Source organism: Macaca thibetana, chromosome 13, assembly GCF_024542745.1.
Source record: "Macaca thibetana thibetana isolate TM-01 chromosome 13, ASM2454274v1, whole genome shotgun sequence".
Classification (NCBI taxonomy): Eukaryota; Metazoa; Chordata; class Mammalia; order Primates; family Cercopithecidae; genus Macaca; species Macaca thibetana.
Window position 1 is genome coordinate 7,962,427 of NC_065590.1, and position 19,450 is coordinate 7,981,876.

At 35.2% G+C, this 19,450-nt stretch overlaps 1 long non-coding RNA gene across 2 annotated transcripts in view; it reads right to left on the bottom strand.

Annotated features, from left to right (window-relative positions):
- The window catches only part of LOC126933944 (uncharacterized), a 168,448-nt gene that overhangs the window by 58,483 nt on the left and 90,515 nt on the right, over window positions 1-19,450 (bottom strand). For both annotated transcript variants that reach the window (XR_007718773.1, XR_007718772.1), the window contains exons 3-4: window positions 13,601-13,718; window positions 13,020-13,076 (exon numbers count right to left, since the gene is read on the bottom strand). This is a non-coding gene — a long non-coding RNA (uncharacterized LOC126933944). The remainder of the gene's footprint in view (window positions 1-13,019; window positions 13,077-13,600; window positions 13,719-19,450) is intronic.

The window sequence follows — 19,450 nt, forward strand, 5'->3', positions numbered from 1 at the left end:
CTGAATGAGATTAAAATATGAATTGGTAAACTGAGTAAAGCAGATTACCCTCCCTAATGTGTGGGTGGGCCACATACTGTCAGTTAAAGGTCTAAATAAAACAAAAAGTGGAAACACCTGTTGCCTGACGGCCCTCAAGCTGAGACATTGTTTTTTTCTTGCTTTTAGACTCAAACTGAAACACTGGATTCAAACTGAATTTTTTTTTTAAGTGAAAAAATCATGCATTTTCTTTTTTTTTTTTTTGTTATTATTATACTTTAAGTTTTAGGGGACAGGTGCATAACACGCAGGTTTGTTACATATGCATACATGTGCCATGTTGGTGTGCTGCACCAGTTAACTCGTCATTTACATTAGGTATATCTCCTAATGCTATCTCTCCTCGCTCCCCTCACCCCGCATCAGACTGAAATATTGGCTCTTGCTATGTCTCAAGTCTACTGACTTTTCCATTGGAGCTACATCATCAACTTTCCTGGTTCTCAGGCCTTCATAATTCAGACTGGAACTACATACCATTGGATCTCCCGATTCTCTTGCTGTTGACTTTGCTGCCTACAGATACTAGAACTTGTCAGCCTCTGTAATCACATAATCCCGTTCTTATAAATAATAAGTACATAAATATCATCTCCCATTGGTTGTTTTTATGGAGAACCCTGACTAACACATTCATTTTAACAGTCTCTGTCTTTTAATTTTGGTGTTTAAGATATTTATAATTAATGGGTTATTGTTATGTTTTGATTCAAGTCCATGATTTTTTATTGTTTTCTGCCTATTCTAATTTTTATTTTTCTGTTTCCTTTTTCTGACTTCTTTTGGATTGTATGAACCTTTTTTTAACATTCTTTTGTAATTTATGTACATCATTTTAAACTATTTCTTTTTGCATAGCTTTTTTTAGTGACTGCTCTAAGTGTTGTAATATGCATACACAGCCATTTTACATTCACTTAGATTCAATACTTTATTACTACACTTTGAATGTGGACGTCTCACCATCCTTCAAATACTTTCATTTGCCCTTCATTCTCTATGGTAGAGTTTTCTTTCACATTATATCTACTACACAAAGATTTTCATCAAAAATCATTATTTTTTTTCAATAATTAAACATTTTAAAGAGCTAAGAGAAAATTACCTCAGTATATTTACTTTTTAAATTTTTTCTTGTCCTTCCTTCATTTCTGATGTACCAAATTTCCTTCTAGTATATTTTTTTCTTGTTGAAGAACTTCATTTAGCAATTGTTTTAGAGCAGCTCTGATGTTAATAAACCCTTTCATCTGAGAATTTTCTTTCATCTGAGAACATCTTTATTTTACCTCCATTCTGAAGGATATTTTCACTGAATATAGAATTTTGGATTGAGAGTGAGATTTTTTTCAGCACTTGACAATGTCCATGGTTTCTGGTGCCAAATTCACCGTCATTTAATAGATAATGCAGTTTTCTCTGACTTCTTTCAAGTTTTCTTTATCCTTAAATTTCAGCAGTGATTGTGATGTACAAGTGTCTAGGTACGGGTTTCTTTGAGTCTATTTTGTGGGATTCCAAAATTCTTGAATTTGCAAGTTTATGTCCTTCACCAAATTTGGGCACTTTTAAGCCACTTCATTATTTTTCAGTATCACATGCTTCCTCTTCCCTGAAAACTCTAATGACACAAATGTTGGACCTTTCGTTACTATTCCATAGACGACTGGAATCTGCTTAATTTCTTAAATTATTTTTTCCTCAGTTACTCAGATTGGATGATTTTCATGTAAATTGACTCATTCCTCTGTAATTTTCATAGTGCTATTTAGGCCATCCAGTAAGTGTCTTTTTTAAATTTTGCATTTAAAACATGTTTAATTTAAGTGTTTAAAAAATTTAAGTTTAATTCTAACATTTCCTTTTTTATGTTTTCTATTTTAAATGCTGAGGATTTCTATTTTTCCATTTGTTTCAAGAATTCTCAGACTTGATTACTATACCATTTTTACATTAGCTGTTTTAACGTTTTGCCAAATAATTTCAACATATCTAATTTTAGCATTGGCCCTTTCTCATGTGAATTGACATTTTCTTGGTTCTTTATGTGTCACATAATATTGGATTATATCTGGACATCTTGGATATAATGTTATGAGATTCTGAGTCTTGTTTAAATCCTTTGGTGAATATTGACATTTCTGTTTTAGCAAGTAATCATCCTGGTAAAGTTCAGGTTTTATATTTTAACTTACCTTTTCTGGACTGTGGTCCCAATATTAGTTCAGTTTTCAAAGACTTGGCAGTGTTATATAAATCTGTCCATGTGTTTGCCACCCAGTGGCCATTCTGGAACCTAGGTGGTGGTGTAGTGTTAGTTCTCCAAGTCTTTGTTGTACTGGTTAGGATTAGATCCATGTATACACAATTCAGAGATGAGTTTGGGAAAGCAACTCCGTGCAGTTGTTTATGCACTCCTGGAGTCATTCTTGAGCTGTAATATATTCATGTGTATAATACTAGCAGATGAAGGTCAAAGGAGGCAAAAGGTCCTATGGTAGGATCTACCACAGTTCTAACACAGTTGTTTCATATATTCTGTCTCTGTTTTTATCTATATTCAATAGGTGAGACAGGGTGGAGTGTGTTTACTACATCTTACTCATAAAGTAAATCTTCCAACTAATGTATTTCTAATCTCAGACAGTATTTTTTATCTTTAAAGTTTGATATCAATCTTTTAAAAATTCTCTCATTTCCCTACTTAAAATGTTGAATTTCTGCTCTAAATTATTGAACATAATAGCTACAGTAAGTTTTAATCTATTTTTCTACTAATTATGTCATCTGTCTTATTGCTAGTTCTATTTCTACTGATTTTTTTAACTTGTCATTTGAGTCATAACCCTTTCAATTCTTTGCGTCTTGGTAATTTTATATCAGATGCTGAACATTGGGAAAATTACCTTGTTGGATGCTGGAAATTTTCGTATACCTGTAGCAGTGCTTGATTTTTGTCCTGGGTTGCAGTAAATTATTTAATTATACTTTGATCTCCTGAGGTTTGTTTTAAAGCTCTGATTGGTAGATATAGAGAAACCTTTCATTTACGGCTAACTATGCCCCACTGCTGAGGCAGTGTCCTTCTAAGTACTCTAACCAAGACTCCTTGAATGATGAAATTTTCTGTTCTTATGAATGGTGTTACAAACATTCCCAGCCACCTAAGCTCTGCGGTTGTTTCCTGTTTCTTTCAGGTGGTACTTTCCCAATCCTCAGATAATTTCCTCACATGCATGTGTTATCTGGTAATCAGCTGAAAACTTGGCAAAGACTTTCTGAATATTTCTCTGTAGCGCTCTTGTGTTCTTTCTTTCTGTGTGTCTTCTTTCTATCGTCCTCTCTCTCTCTCTTTCTTTCTCTCTCTCTGTTTCTCTCTCTCCGCTCTCCCCCCACCCTTGGAAGCTCTTTCCTTTATAATAAGGTGCCCTGTGCACTCCAGCTGTCTTAGCCTTCCTGTCCTCCACGCTCTGTCTCATCAATTCCGATAGTCTACCAGGCTCTGACGAGGTACTGTTTCCCTGTGCTGCATCCTGGAAAAAAGTTTTCCAGACAGTAGGCAGGAATTGCATCAATCATAGAGCTCAGCTCACCTCATCTCCATCACTTCTTTCAGGAACTACCATCCTGTGTTGCCTGATACCTGATTTCTGAAAAGTATTGTTACATGTATTTAGTCTTGCTTTTCAGTTGGTTCAAGGGACAGCTAAAACTCTGTTACTCCATCTTGGTTGAAAGCAGAAGCCCCAAATAATGGGCTTTTAAAGAATAAAATACCCTATTTTTTATAGCTTTTAAATTTTTTCATTATATATATCTATTTACTGAGTTTAACCTATAATCTAAACATATAATTTTCTCTTATCAAAAAATATTTAATCTTAATTATCTCCCAACTAGTTTAACAGTAAGGTCTCATTTTCATTTTGCTTTCTGATTTTCTTGACCAGTGTAGGAATCTGAACAACATTTCCAGTGGTTTCCAATCAAATAAAATATTTCATGTTTAAAAACAACCACAGCTATATAGGCAGTAATGATGATGATGATGATAATAATAATGATAGTTACTTAAGGAATTATGTTTTGCTAATTTTGGATCAGATCCTGAGTTGGGTGCTTTAAGCGTGTTTAGTTTATTGAATGTGTTTAGCAAACCAACATTTCTATTAATAACCTAACTGTACATATCAGCGACCTGAGTCTTTCATAGATCAACTACCATTTTAAAGTCATGGAGCTGACAATGCCACTGCCCAGACAGGAACCCAGGTCTAATTGTACCTAGAGCTCATCCTCCTGTTTAACTCTCTCTTGTTAACTGATTGGTGGAGACAGTAGAGATGTATCAACTTTCGACTCCTAAACACTTTTATTACTGTCAAATTCAATTTATAGTATTAAAATTGGCATTGTAACCAAAAAATAATTCAAAGAATCAATGTTGTGATCCAATTTGCATGAGAATCTGTCACATACCTGTATTTGATACAGCACATCTCATGTAGAATCATCATTATTTGTTTACTTTGCATCCTGCCCAGAAGGCTATGAGGCGCTTGTGGGCAATAGCTATATTTTATTCTTATCTGTATTCCAAGCATCTCTCAGGCTAATACCTGGCTCTTAAAAAATGTTCAATAAATTCTTATTAAATGAATGAATATTTCCAATCTACTGAGCTAAAACTCATTTATATTATATTTCATTGCCTACAAAAATAGAGAAATAAAAGAAAATGTATTTTCTTTATGGGAAATTAGTATGTAAAATTATATTATAAGGAGCATAAATTTTATGTTTCAAACACACCCAAACTCAGGTCCTTGTACTCCCCTACCCCAACGTAACTACATACCCCACACGTCCACACCCACACTACATGGTTGCAAAGATTGGCTAGCAGAGATTTTTAACTGGGCACCCATTAAAAGCTTCACACTTAGTGAGCGAATTTCAAAAGGACTATGTATTTCCTGGAATTGTTTATAAAATGTTATATATGTGTGCATTTTTCTTGGTGGAAGATGAATAGTTTTAAAAATATTTTCAAAGGGATATGTGGTTCTAAAGTACTAAAGATTCAATTAGTTACCTCTTAAGCTATCTCTTTCTCTCTTTGCACTAACAATAGGAAAACATGAAAGATATAAGTGAAGCATGAAAGGAAGGAAGCAAGTAAGCAAGAAAGAGAGAAAGGAAAGAAGGAAAAAGTTTGGAGAGAAGATGTTACAGCAAACTCAGTATTTTCCCCGTTTCTTAGCGTCTCTTCCTTCATGAGCCCACTCCTACCGCAACCATTCCACAAAAATATGTCTGCTGAAGGTCCCTGCCAAAATAAATCTTCCAAAGGTAACCTGTGTTCCCAAGTGCAAAGGATTAATTCCAACCCTTAAATTATTTGATGTTCTGGTATATTTAATATTGTCTCTTTGCAACTTACACTCCAAGCTTCTTTCCACTGCTTTCCCCGCCTTTCTTTAGTCTGGTGTTTTATAGAACTTGACCTTCAACCCTCTTCTTATAATATATTCACTGTAGTTGAACTCATCAAGGGCCACAGTTTTTGCCATCATTTCCTATGCTGGGGAATTATTCATCTCGCTCTCTAGACACACCTTGACTATTCAGAGCTATACAGACAGGTGCCAGTTGGACGTTGTCCCTTGAATATTCCACAGGTTCTTCATCAAATTCCTTGCCTTAGAGCATACTTAGGCACATTCTTTCTGGGTTCCTTTTTTGACACACATCAAGCCCCTATGCTCCCACCATACCAAACTGATTTATTGTTTCCTCACAAACATTGTGTTTCTTTCACTTCAGTGACTGAGTCTTGCATGTTTTCATGAAGCTTCTTGGAGATGGCAGTTCTCTCGGAAGCCTTTCTCTTGCTTCTAGGGGACTCTGTTTAACTGTATCTTAGCACTCATCACAGAGGATTGTTTGCTAGTTTCCTGACTGCTAGGCTTTTAGCAACCAGGCAGCAAGGACTCTGCCTCTCACCTCTGTACCAACCATGCAGCAGCATCAGTCAAAGGCTGGTCATACTGAGCAGTTCCCCAACAAAAGTTTGTTGAATGGTGGCAGGACAAGTCACTAGGGCAGAATGGAGTAGCAAAGAGGACACCAGCAGGGGAGGGCTGCTTTGTCTTACCTAACATTCTCACCTTGCACCTGTTCAACCATCTTTGAGTATTTGCCTCATTTCCCTCATTCAATCAACAATACCGTAGTTTCATTTGATGATAGCTTGTATTTACACATAAAATAACTTTTAGAAATATGAATGGCTATTAAAATGAAAACACCACTTATGTAGAAACAGACTTAGTCGACTTTATGTCCGTGTTACATTGATCCAAATCACATTTTGAAAGAACTTTATTTCTCTAGGTATTAACTTCTTAAATTTACTAAAGCATGGACTCTTCTATGACAAAAAGTAAATTATAATGAAATTTGATATTAACATATTGAGATATACTATGAAAATCCTTTATGGGCTCCTTGAAACACTCATTAAATTCAATGAAAATGAATGAACATAAAACCAAATGGACTTGTGCCTGTTCTTTTACAGCTTTTTAACCTGGTAAACCCACCTCTGATTATGAAACCACTATGACATAAAAATGTGCAGTTGAATTTCCCACAGGGTTCTGCCCAGCCTCTGTTACATACTACTTTTTAATTTTTTAAAATAAACTTTAGTTCTTATACATACTCCTACCACCACCCCTGATATTTAGAGGAGTCAATGTATTAAAAAATAATAATTCCAATGGTGGGTCTTGGCCATTTCTCAGGCTGCCAAAGAATGTGTTCATGTGAATAGTGGTCATGTTAGCAGTAAAAAATCATAATTTTAAAATAGAGTAAAACTAGTGCAAAATTATCCTTGAACAAATTTGTGGTATAAAAAAGAAAAGATTGCATTAAGAATAAATTTGAGTAAGTTGTTTTTGAAAAAAAAAATTTTAATTTTAATTTATTTTAGCAAACAAAATGAACTACTGATCCTAAATCACATAATTTGAGGGTTTTGGGGGGATGGGGTGGCATTGCTCTCTGGGGCAGATTTCTCTCCCTTGGGATTAGAACAGCACACAAGATACAGTCATTTTTGGATAGGAAGCTTCAGCCAATGCCTTCATTAGTGCTCTACCTTTATCAGCACATACACAATATTCTGTTGTGTTTGCCCTCCTAAAACCACATAGCTTTATTCAGATATTCTTATGCTACCCAAAACACACAGCATAAAGTCAAATGGATTTATGAAGGCATTATGTAATTACTATTTTTTGACCTATAAGAAGAGGAGAAAAGCACAAAGGCAAAGAGCAATAAACATTGAATGCCTTACTTTCTATCTCTTCTCTTGAAAGATAATATACAGAAAAATAGGGTACTTTACCATTGCCCAATTTTATTTATTACATACCACACAATTGTAGAAAACCCTGGATCATGTTTGTCAATAATAACTGCTATTAAAGTTTGAATGCAAGTGAATTTTCCTGTTAGGAGAAAAACTAGAAGTATTTAGTCATCATTAAATAAAAGGACTGTAACAATTTTTAACGAGTTGACATCATTTTTTTGTTATATGAAAAAATGTGAGGTAGTCTTACATATTAATAGTTAGTAATAAAATGTAGTGCCTGTATGTTTAGGAATATTCCCATTATCACATATATCCCATAACTAAAAAACATCAAGTGTTAACTAAATCAAAATGACTAACGATGGAGGATTCATATTATAAATTTAAATTTTCAAAATAAACAAAACCATATAGAAATCAAATACTAAAACCTGTAAAGTAGAGGGGTATGCCTTTCCAGATTCATTATACCTTTGTTACTATAGTTTATCTGATTTACACTTTAAAAAATTGAGAACTGTATTAGTACCTTCCTCATCTGTATGTGAGCACATCACCTACAGGCATTTAACACAAATGGAGGCACGACTTCCAGAATCACAGAATGAGGACCTATGTAAATCAACTCATCCATAAAAGTAACAAAAATACCAGCAAAAATTGTAAATGTCAACCATTTTTATAGCAGTCAAAATTGACCAAAGTCTTGTAACAATCTGGTAAGTATTTATTTAAAAAATAAAAAAAAAACTGCTGAATCTTTATGAGAACAACACAGTCTTTGGTATTATAGCTTGACCTACTCCCATTCTATTCTCTTCAGCTTTACCATAGTCTGAGAACCAGCAGCCTCAAAACAATGATAGCTGTGAAAACTACCAGCTCTGTTGTAGTGGAAGGCGAAGATTGGGTTTACAGTTCCACAAACAGTCCTATTCTCAAAGCATCATCACTATTGACCTATATCCCAGCTCCATCAGAAGCCCTATCTGCAGAGTATGTCATTATTTGACAAATCTCCATGCTTACTCCATGGGAAAAGCCCTGTTTCCCAGGTGTTTGTCATAAACAATCAGCAACAATTGTTTAATATCACAACTTTCATGAGGCTGCAATATCAGTGGGGAAAACAAGAACCTGGACAAAATCTTAAAAAAAACAACAACAGAATTTAGAGACTATGATATGGGGCATGGGATGTCAATGGGACTTTTGAAAGTGTTGATATGGATTTAGAAAACCATGCACATTTGCAGAACCATTTGTATACATGCCCAGGAGAGACCTGAGAGAGCTACAGTTTCTCATTTTGTTCATGTTGAGGCCCTGAACATGCAGGAAGTGAGTGATAAGGCACAGCTGTAAACTGCCTATATGGTGAACACTTGCCCAACACACACTTATTGGGAAAAGGGGGAAGATAATTCACTAAACAAATAGCAAAAACAATACAGCAACAGTAATAAATGCCAGAGAAGGAAGTAGGCAGGCAGGAATCTCTTTTATATAATGTGTACATGATATTTTTTGAATGTACAGTTTTCAATGAAAATGTATACGATACACAAACTACCAGGAAAGGATGGTTCCTATATAGAGAGGAAAACATAAATCTGATACAGAAGCAGTTGATGTAACATTTCTTAAGAGACAAATGTTGGGGTTACTGAAAAAAGAGCTTAAATCAACTATTACCAACATATTGGAAGAACTAAAGAAAAACATGTCTAGATAATTAATGGACAGTAAATTATACAAATGAACTAAATGTAAATCCTGGGGTTAAAAAGTATAATAAATGAAAATTCACTAGTGAGGCAGAAGAGCAGAGAACAGTAGCAGAAGAAAAAATCAGTGAACTCAAACATAAATAATAGAGAATATTCTGTCTGAGGAACAGAAAGAAAAAAAATGAAGAAATAATTGTGGAAAACTTCCCAAATTTGATGAAAAATGTTAATCTAAAAATCTAAAAACCTCTATAGACTTCGAGTAGGATAAACTCAAGGAAGTATACACCTAATCACTTTGTAGTCAAAGATAAAAGAGAAACTGGTAAGAGAAAAAAATGACTTATCACATAAAAGGGCTCTTCAATGTGAGTCATGGCTGAGTTCTCATCAGAAACCATGCAGCCCAGAAGGTAATAAAATGAGACATTCAGGGTGTTAAAAGAGAAAAATATTAATCATGAATCTTATATTCCACCAAATTAACTTTCCAAATTAAAAACAGAATTCATTGCTAGCATGCCGCTCCAAAAGAAACACTAAGGACATTGTTCAGGCTCAAATAAGAGGAAATTAGCTAATAGATCAACCACAGGAAGAAATAAAAAGCACCAGTAAAGGTAACTAATTTCGTAAATATAAGAAATAGTGTAAATGTATTTTGGTAATATTTTCTTTTCATATAATTTTAAAGACAACTACATAGCAATTATTTTAAAAATGTGTTGATGGGCATATAATGTCTAAAGATCTAATTAGCATAACAATAATAGCACAGAGAAAGGGTAAATGGAGCAATGTTAGAACAAATCTTCTGTATATTATCTAAATTATGTTAGTATTAATCTAAGCTAGATTATTTTCAATTAGAATGCTAAATGTAATCCTGAAGGCAGCCATCAAGGCCAAAAAAATATGTACACAAATACAAAAAAAAAAAATAGGGAAATTTAAATGGTACACTAGCCAGGTGCAGTGGCATGTGCATGTAGTCCCAGCTATTCAAGAAGCTGAGTCAGGAGTATCACTTGATCCCAGGAGTCTGAATCCAGCCTAGGCAACATAGCAAGACCAACTATCAAAATAAATGAATATACTGGAATATATGTATTTAGTATAAAAGAGCAGTGACAGAGAAAGTAACAAAGGTGAGACATATAGAAATAAGCACCAAAATGACAGAGATAAATCTTACTTTATCACTAATTACAATAAATATAAATGGATAAAACCCTACAATCAAAGATAAAAATTGGAAGAATGGATAAATGTGTGACATGACTATGTGCTGTCTACAAGTAAGACACTTTGGATCCAAAGATACAAATAGATTGAAAGTAAAAAGATGGCAAGAGATGTATCATGCATACAAAAACTTAAAGGGAGCTGGGGTGTCTATACTAATATTAGACAAACAAATTTCAACAAGTGTAATAAACATTAGATTAGAAATAAATAAAGGACAGAGAAACAATAGACTTTGTATTAAAGTCTATCAGGAATTATAATATATACTTCTTCAATGAAAGGAATAAATTCCTATAAACATAAAAACAACTGAAAATTACTCAAAAAATAGAAAATCTGAAGATACATATAATAAGTAAAGAGAATAAATTAGGACTCTTAAAATTTCCCACAAAGAAAAGCTGAGGGCTATCAGGGGAACCCACCCCCAATAATTCAACGTGAGTCCTTTTCTATCTTCCCTAAGTGTTGGCCAGCCTGATAAATAAAGGGAAAGAGTACAAAAGAGAGAAATTTTAAAGCTGGGTGTCCAGGGAAGACATCACATGTCAGCAGGTTCCATCATGGCCCCTAGCCACAAAACCAGCAAGTTTTTATTGGTGATTTTCAAAGAGGAGGGAGTGTACGAATAGGTTGTGGGTCACAGAGATCACATGCTTCACAAGGTAATAAAATATTAGAAGGCAAATGGAGGCAGGGCGAGATCACGGGACTGGGGCAAAATTTAAATTGCTAATGAAGTTTCAGGCACGCATTGTCATTGATAACATCTTATCAGGAGACAGTGTTTGAGAGCAGACAACCAGTCTGACCAAAATTTGTTAGGCGGGAATTTCCTCATCCTAATAGGCCTGGGAGCTCAATGGGAGACCGGGGCTTATTTCATCCCTTATCTGCCACTGTAAAAGACAAATGTTCCCAGAGCGGTCATTTTAGGGACCTTGCCCTAGGAATGCATTCTCTTTCTCAGGGCTGTTCCTTGCTAAGAAAAAGAATTCAGCAATATTTCTCCTATTTGCTTTTGAAAGAAGAGAAACATGGCTCTGTTCCACCCAGCTCTCAGGCAGTCACACCTAATGGTTATCTCCCTTGTTTCCTGAGCATCATTGTTATCCTGTTCTTTTTTCAAGGTGCCCAGATTTCATATTGTTTAAACAATTTGTGCAGTTAACACAATCATCACATGGTCCTGAGGTGACATACATCCTCAGCTTACGAAGATGACAAGATTAAGAGATTAAAGTAAAGACAGGCATGGAAATCAGAAGAATATTGATTGGGGAAGTGATAAACGTCCATGAAATCTTCACAATTTATGTTCAGAGATTTCAGTAAAGACAGGCATAAGAAATTATAAAAGTATTAATTTGGGGAACTAATAAATGTCCATGAAATCTTCACAATTTATGTTCTGCCATGGCTTCAGCTGGTCCCTCCTTTTGGGGTCCCTGACTTCCCACAACAGAGGGCAAGATGCCTTCACTGATAAAATCTACCAAATGTTTAAGAATAGTTAATATCAATCATTTGAAAACTCTTCCAAAAAAGTAGAATGCAAAATCTTGCGGGATTCAATAACAATGTATGAAAATCAGTTGTACTTCTTGACATTCATTATAAACAATCTAACTCTAAAAGAAGACAATTTTAATTACAGTACAATCCAAAATAGTAAAAAAGTATGGAATTTAACAATAAAGGACAGTATGACTTGAATGCTGAAAACTAAAATACATTATTGAAAAAAATTAAATGAATACAAGATTTCTTCTTGGAGTAATAAATATGTTCTAAAATTGTAATGTGGTAATGTGTGCACAACTGTGAATATGCTCAGAAACATTAGATTGCATATTTTGAGTTGGTAAATTTTATGGCATGTAAATTAGATCTCCATAAAGTTTTATAAAATTTTAAAAAGCTGCTAAGATTGTATTATATTTGTGTTTTTAAAGTTGCATCTTATCCATAACACTGTATATTGCCCAGTGATGTGAATTCCATCCCACTGTTAGTTGAATCCCCAGTTAATACTCAGTTTTTGGTTTATTGATACAGACAATTAAACATTTACTCAATACATAAACAACAATGTCATGTTTTCAAATTATAAATCTGAATTAGGGCAAACGATTGTCTTTTTAACTTTTTAACTGCTGTAGAATCATTACCTGGAATAATACTGCTCCATCATGACCACTCAATATGTAATTATTGGATAAACCATTGATATACAGACAGACAAACAGATAACCTACTCAACATTTTGCTGGGCAATATGCTATGATGATAATTTTGAAGGTTCCAGAATAGGACCAAACGTTTTCTGTCTCTGGAACTATCTGATGCTGTGCTTTAGTAATCTGAGATTTACAATTTGTATCTGACATAGAGCTTCATTTCACGTTTTAAATTTCTGTTTGTCAAAGAATGCTCTAATAAATCTAATATTTTTATACAAAATTCTCTTCTGTATAGTTCACAGTATAAATTATGCATAAGATGATAAATTTTTTCAAGACAGTCTTATCCAGCTCTACCACTATTATCTACTACAAGGTCACCTCTCAAAATATATCAATCAAAAAATTCATATTTGGGATGCTTACCAAATTCCTTCCCCAAATAAAATTCTTCTGTTTCCTCCCCAAAATAAAGTCTCATTGCTGTGAAAGAAAATAAGGAAACATTACCCCCAGATATTTTAGAAATCTTAGAATGGACATTCTCATTCTGCCCTTTTTCAGTTTCTGCTTTAATTCCTGAATAACATATGCTTATTGCTTAGTATGGCACATCCACTTAACAGTATATTTTCTTAATATTCCATCAGGTAGAGTTATTTTTTTCAGAAGGAGACCCTTCTCAAGTGGGTCTTGTTGGCATTTTCCTGTTGTTATGAATCCCTGCATGGCTATTGATCCCTTCTTAAGAAAATCTATAACAACCATACACACACACACTCAAAAGATAACTTGCTAAAAAAAAGATACACACATTAAGATTACATTACAAATGAGTAAAGGAACAGCTAACAAAATTCCTGCTCAAAGGAGGATTTATCCTGCTGCAGGGGCTAGGACTTCTTCAACCTGGACACATTCCCATTAGCAAAGCAGGGTTTCATTTTTTCTGATAACATCTTCAGGTGCGTGTGTGCGTGTCCTGGGGGTGTGTTCCAGTGGCCTACCTGCTGCTCGTCACTGGGAATCCTGAGGCTTTGGCTGCTCTTTTGGTTCCCCACTATCAGCTTGAATTTTTTGAGAGCAGTGTTCCAGGAACTGCAGAAAAGGCCAAGAAGGACTGACCTAGATGAAACAGCATCGGTCATAATAAATACCAGATAGAAACAATTTTCACGTTGTTAGATCATCAAAAGTGTGAGAGAGAAAACTGAGGGCTCACCTGTAACCTTTAATTGTAAATAAGAAAATTATTATATTCTATCAAAATGTGTGTTCTTGTTCCACTGTGTGGACTGACTCTGTCTGCCCAAGTACACCCTTAGTCCAGGTAATGGCTCTATCGTGAATTGTGCCTTTCATATATCTAACATAGAAAAGCTCATTCTGCTTCAAGCACTGTAATACAAATGTTCTAATTTAATGCATGAGTGGTTTTGATTCGGCCAGTTATTATTCATATTGTTGGTTATGGCTATGGCCTCAACGAGTCTTTTGAATCAGTACCTTAGTTATAATACCTCAGGTTTTGATTTCAGTTTGTGTAGATACTCTTTTCATTCTATTTCCAACAAATATATCTTAACCTTAGTATCTCTTAATTCTGAATGATTCGTATTTTGTCGTTTGAGGTCATTGCTAAAACAGTATCGGGCATCCACCTGGCTCTCCAACTTGCAGCGATGGTACTTTTCCTTCCTGCGCTTAGTTCTCCTGCCAAGAGAGATGACCCCTGGTGCCCATTAAAGTGAAACATTTGCCTGTCTCTGGACTTTAACTCACCTGTTACCTTGAGTGATCAGGTCTCTCCTGATTGCATGACTGTGATAATCTCTTCAAATTCAGCTCTCAATTTAACTTTAACATAAAACCTTCCCTTCTTGATTTCATCAGTTGCAAGCAAACTCTTGTTTCTGAATCTGTATCCCTGCCATATGTTTTGCACTCTCTCTTTCTCTGCGTTTCTTTCCCCACTACAGTGTTGTTTATGTGCTTGGTTGATACCTGCTCCTGTCCTTGAAGGTAAGAGCCTTGTCAACTCTTTTATCTCACAGGATGACAGTTGAGACTTGTTGAATATAGTAAGTGCTTCACTAATATGTGACCTATGAATAAATGAGTCAAAGAATTAATATGAATATGATATAATGGCAAGAAACATATGACTACTCCTTAACTTGGGTGACTTGGGACAAATTGTGAATATTTCCATTAAATAGTAATTCCTCCTCTTGTAAAATAAGGGGAATGGATAGTGTTACCTCTTCACTCCACCTCTAATGCTGTGTAATCTGTCCAGTGGGGAGTGGAGGAGAAGTAGTACAGGGAAACTAAGCTTGTTCAGTCAAATGCTTTGACTTTCAAAAGAGCACGTGCCTTGATAATATCATTCTGATAAAGTGAGTCAGAAGAACCAGTTTTGCCCTCAAACTGCAGGAGCTAGTACGCTGGGTTTCTAGTCTCCTCCCAGCATGGTATAGTAAAACGCATAACCTAGAGAATGTAGTTGTTATTTTCTACGCCACTTTCAACCTGCTTCATCGTGAAAAAGTTACTTAATCTCTCTGTACCTCATTTCATAAATGGTGAAAGTAGGATAATAATACCAATAAAGAGATTTTTTGAAAGGATAGCTAAATTCATGAGCATGAGAGTGTTATAGTGTTTACAAACAACAAGGCATCTGGAGCCACACTGCCTGCATGAAGATCAAATTCCTGTGTGACCTTGGGAAAGTTACGTAACCTCTCTGAGTCTGAGTTTGTTTCTGTGAACAATGGACATCCTCACACTTATGTGATAAAATGTTTCCAAGGATTAAAAGGCTTAATAATTAATTAAAAGACTCAGAACACATGATTACTTTCAGTAAGTGTTAAGTATGTTCATTAAGTGTTGAATAATTACTTTATTTCACTTATCAATGTCAAATGGTTGGCAGTTTTGCCCCCTATTCATTCAAGGATTATAGAAGATGAATCAAGAAAACCTAAATGTTCTTGTACTTCGTTGCTGTCCTCTACAACATGTTGTTTATTGTATATTAAAATGTCTTATGGGTCCCTGGTTATGGTCCTCTTTCTCCTGACAGCCCAGATTCCTTTGCTGTCTCTGATCCATTTAATAGTTTGATTTCACACTGTCTGTCCTAGACAATTCTGTTCGCTTCTCTTGTCATACACTGTTTTCTTGCTTGACCTTAAAGATTTTCTTGAAGCCAACAGTAAATTCTAGTTCACTTTCCAAATCCTACCATGTTTGTCCTGCCTTATTTACCTATATTTTCTTTTGTTGAATTATAGACCCAGCAACCAGGATTTCATGTCCTTTAAGCTGCAAAAGACATCTGGAGAAAATGCCATGAATTATGAAATTTATGTTTGAAAAATATTTAAGACCTGAAGGCAGCACAAATGCTGTTATAATTATTCAAATCCTGCCTAACATATATGCAATCACGAGGCTATGATGAGGAAAATAAGTGGTATTAAAACAAAGGCAGAGGTAGAGCAAACTTTATATGGTGAATATGAGAATCAAATGAAATTCAAAAATGTAACTAAGACTGACTTCTGTAGTATCAAATGTGTACCTGAAGAAATGGAAATCATATTTGAACCCAAATCTTTCTTAAAATTTTTATTGATAGATATCTCATATCTGTACATATTTGGGGGATACATGTGATACACTGATGCATGTATACAACGTGTAAGGATGAAATCCGAGTAATTGAGATGTGAACCCAAACTTTGAAGTGAATATCGCATATGACAGGTGACCAAACATTTCGCAGTCACAACACTGAGAGCTGTGGCTGATTGTTGAGCTGCTATGCCACACTTGTGCTTTCCATATGTTGTTTTAGACTCCATCAATGTAGCTGCTAATATTCTCATTATAGAGAGTAATTTAAACGAAGTGAGGTACCCTCATTTCGTTCGGTTGGGTCTCATCAATTAAGCATGCCCAGCATGGCCTTCCATGTCTACTCTATCTCTAGTAGCATCTGCTGTCACTGTCTCCATTTCTTCTCCATAATCTTTCTTCATTCCACTTGTTACCACTTGGCACTGCAATATATCCGCACATGTGCATTTCCCATCAATGTCCCCTCTAATACTTAGGCATCATGAGGGTGAGCACTTTGTCTGTTTGGCTTATCATTGGAATGCCAAGCCACACAACAGTGCCTACCATGGAATAGAGGTTCCAAAAACATTTGTGTAATAAAAAAAATAAAAATTATGAAATCAAATACTTTACCTTATCCAACATTACACAATTAATAAGAAGAAAAAACAGGACTTAGACCAAGCTCTGCATTACGTAAAGTGCATTTCCCTCCACTGTGCCCATGTCACTGCTTGTATTTCCAACAGTGTTTTCCATCAATAACCTTGACCTCAGAGTGGCCTCACATTCTATTCTAACCAGCCCTTCAGGCCACCTCCAATTCAAAAACAAAAACAAGAGGAGGGTCTAATCTATCTCCATGGCCGAGGGTATTATCTAAGTCACTGTAAAGAGGATGCAGCAGGAGAGGCAATTTTTAACAGAAAATGTGATTGATTTATCCCTAAGTTACTAATTGCATTTTATAGAGAGAGTTTACACACACCACTTTTCACAGAGCTCTGAGGAAAAAGAGAAGGAAAGAACATTAAAAAGAAGAGTATGCCATTCATGTTGACTAATGAAGGCACCTCTATCTTCTGTGACCACCTTTTCATGTGTTCCTTTTTAAACTGCAATCAATGAAAAGGACAGACATTCTCGGTATTAATGGACATTTGATTAGGCAGAAGTATGCCTTCCCCATGGTAATGATCAGTAATGCTCCACTGTGTGTGAATTTCATTGCCCTGAGAAAAATACATCTTTCATTTGCATGATTTAAAAACCCCTCCCAATCATCTAACATTAATTCAGCTAAATATTTTTAACTCAAAAGACAGTTCAACATAATAGCACATATCTTTTCCCAAAATTGCTTTGAATTTTCAATTGTGATACCTTGAAAACTGGGATCTCTATAAACTTTGACGATGACATTGCCTTTAACGGCAAAAGAATTTCTACCCCCACCTCATTGCTTTCTGTTCCAAGCCTATTCTCAAAATTGCTCACACCTAAGCCCAGTTGGAACCCAGGTGCCATTTCTGTTACTTAACTAGCAGCTGTGTCTTTTAAATCATTGCCCCTCCATCGAAGATGGGACATTTTAAATACGTTTTTCAATAAAAGGATGTCTAGCAGCTGTATAGGAGCTGATCTCATCCCTTCTCTTTTATCTCATATAACACTCACCACAGACTAACATAATGGTCCTCATCCGTGAATATTTGTAATTCATGCTAGCCAAAGAACAGGAAAATTCAATGAAAGAAACAATCCTTTAAAATGTTATTTCTTTTCCTTCTTTCACATATGAAACACTGAAATTCCATGGCTAGTTATTATAAAATAAGGGATAGAAAATGAAGTAAAACAGTTCTTCAATCTGAAAAGAGTACATTGTCCCACAAAACAAAATATGCAAGGATATAAACTATTAGTAACCTTCTGTTTATTCTTCACAGTGAAATTTTAGAGAAAAATAGAATCTTGCACGTATTGCAGATTGGTACTCTTTTTCTCTGAATTAACTTCAAATACTTTAATACGTTCAGGTTCAAACTCAGAGAAGGGAATGTAGTCCTTCTGTTAGAAACTGATCCTGTGTTTTCAGCAAGTCATAAATTCTTGCTTCTTTAATAATCACTCTCTGGAAAGCTAAGATCAGAAAAACTGAATATTTGCTGTATTTTTATGTTTACTATGCAAGGTTATCATTTTCTTTTTGAAGTTTTCATCTTATCCCTTGAATTTGCTGTGTCTGTGAGTTCATTGTAAGAGATGGATCTATAACTGTGTACATTTATTAATGTATTCAGTATGTTCTTTTGTCCTATGCTGGATAATGTTGAACACACAAGGGTGAGTAGCTTACAGCCGTACAGGGAATGATTACATAAATAATACAAATAACACAAGACATCATGGTGTTTGGATCAAGTAGAAGTCCAGATTTAGTGCTATGAAATTCCAAGGATAAACTGACTAATTCTCTCTTGGAGTTGTTGAAAAGATTTCCAGGAGGAAAGAAGTGTTGACTGAGCCTTCCTTTGCTGGGCTGAAGCAGGCCTTGGAGAGGAGGCTGGGCATTATAGAAGAGCTGTGCCAGGCTCTGAGTGGAGAAGCCTGAGTGTCCTGAGTGTCCACAAGTATGGAGAACACTGATAGAGGAATACACACTAGTACTCCTTGTAGCTGTGGAATGGAATGATCATCAGAGATTAGTGGCAGAGAGTTTATAATGGAAATTTGGGATTGGATCTTGGAGAACCATGTAATTCAGGACAGCCTCTCGAAATTACAAATATGTGAAGAACTTAAATTGCATGACAAAAAAAAAGTATTTTGAGAGCAAGTGCTAACATGATTATTTTATTTTTATCTTAAACCCACCATTTATTTGGTACTACGTAACAATGCTATGTAACACGGAGCACTTATCATGTACAAAGAATTCCATATATATGATCCTGTTTAATTCTTACAATAACCCTGTGCGCAAGATAGTATCCTTGCTATTTTAAAGAGAAGAAATTAAGACCCAGGGAATAAAAATTCTTCCCTAAGATCACAAGTCTTATGGTGGCAAAGCCCATACAGTTGATTTGTACTGGCTAACATAACGCTTACCTCTAACTGTGCTAGGACCCATAGTAGAAAGACCTGGGGGTCTGGTATTTTCAACAAAAGGAGTTGCACCTTTAGGAACAGTTCATTTAAATGAGATAAACAAGAAACGT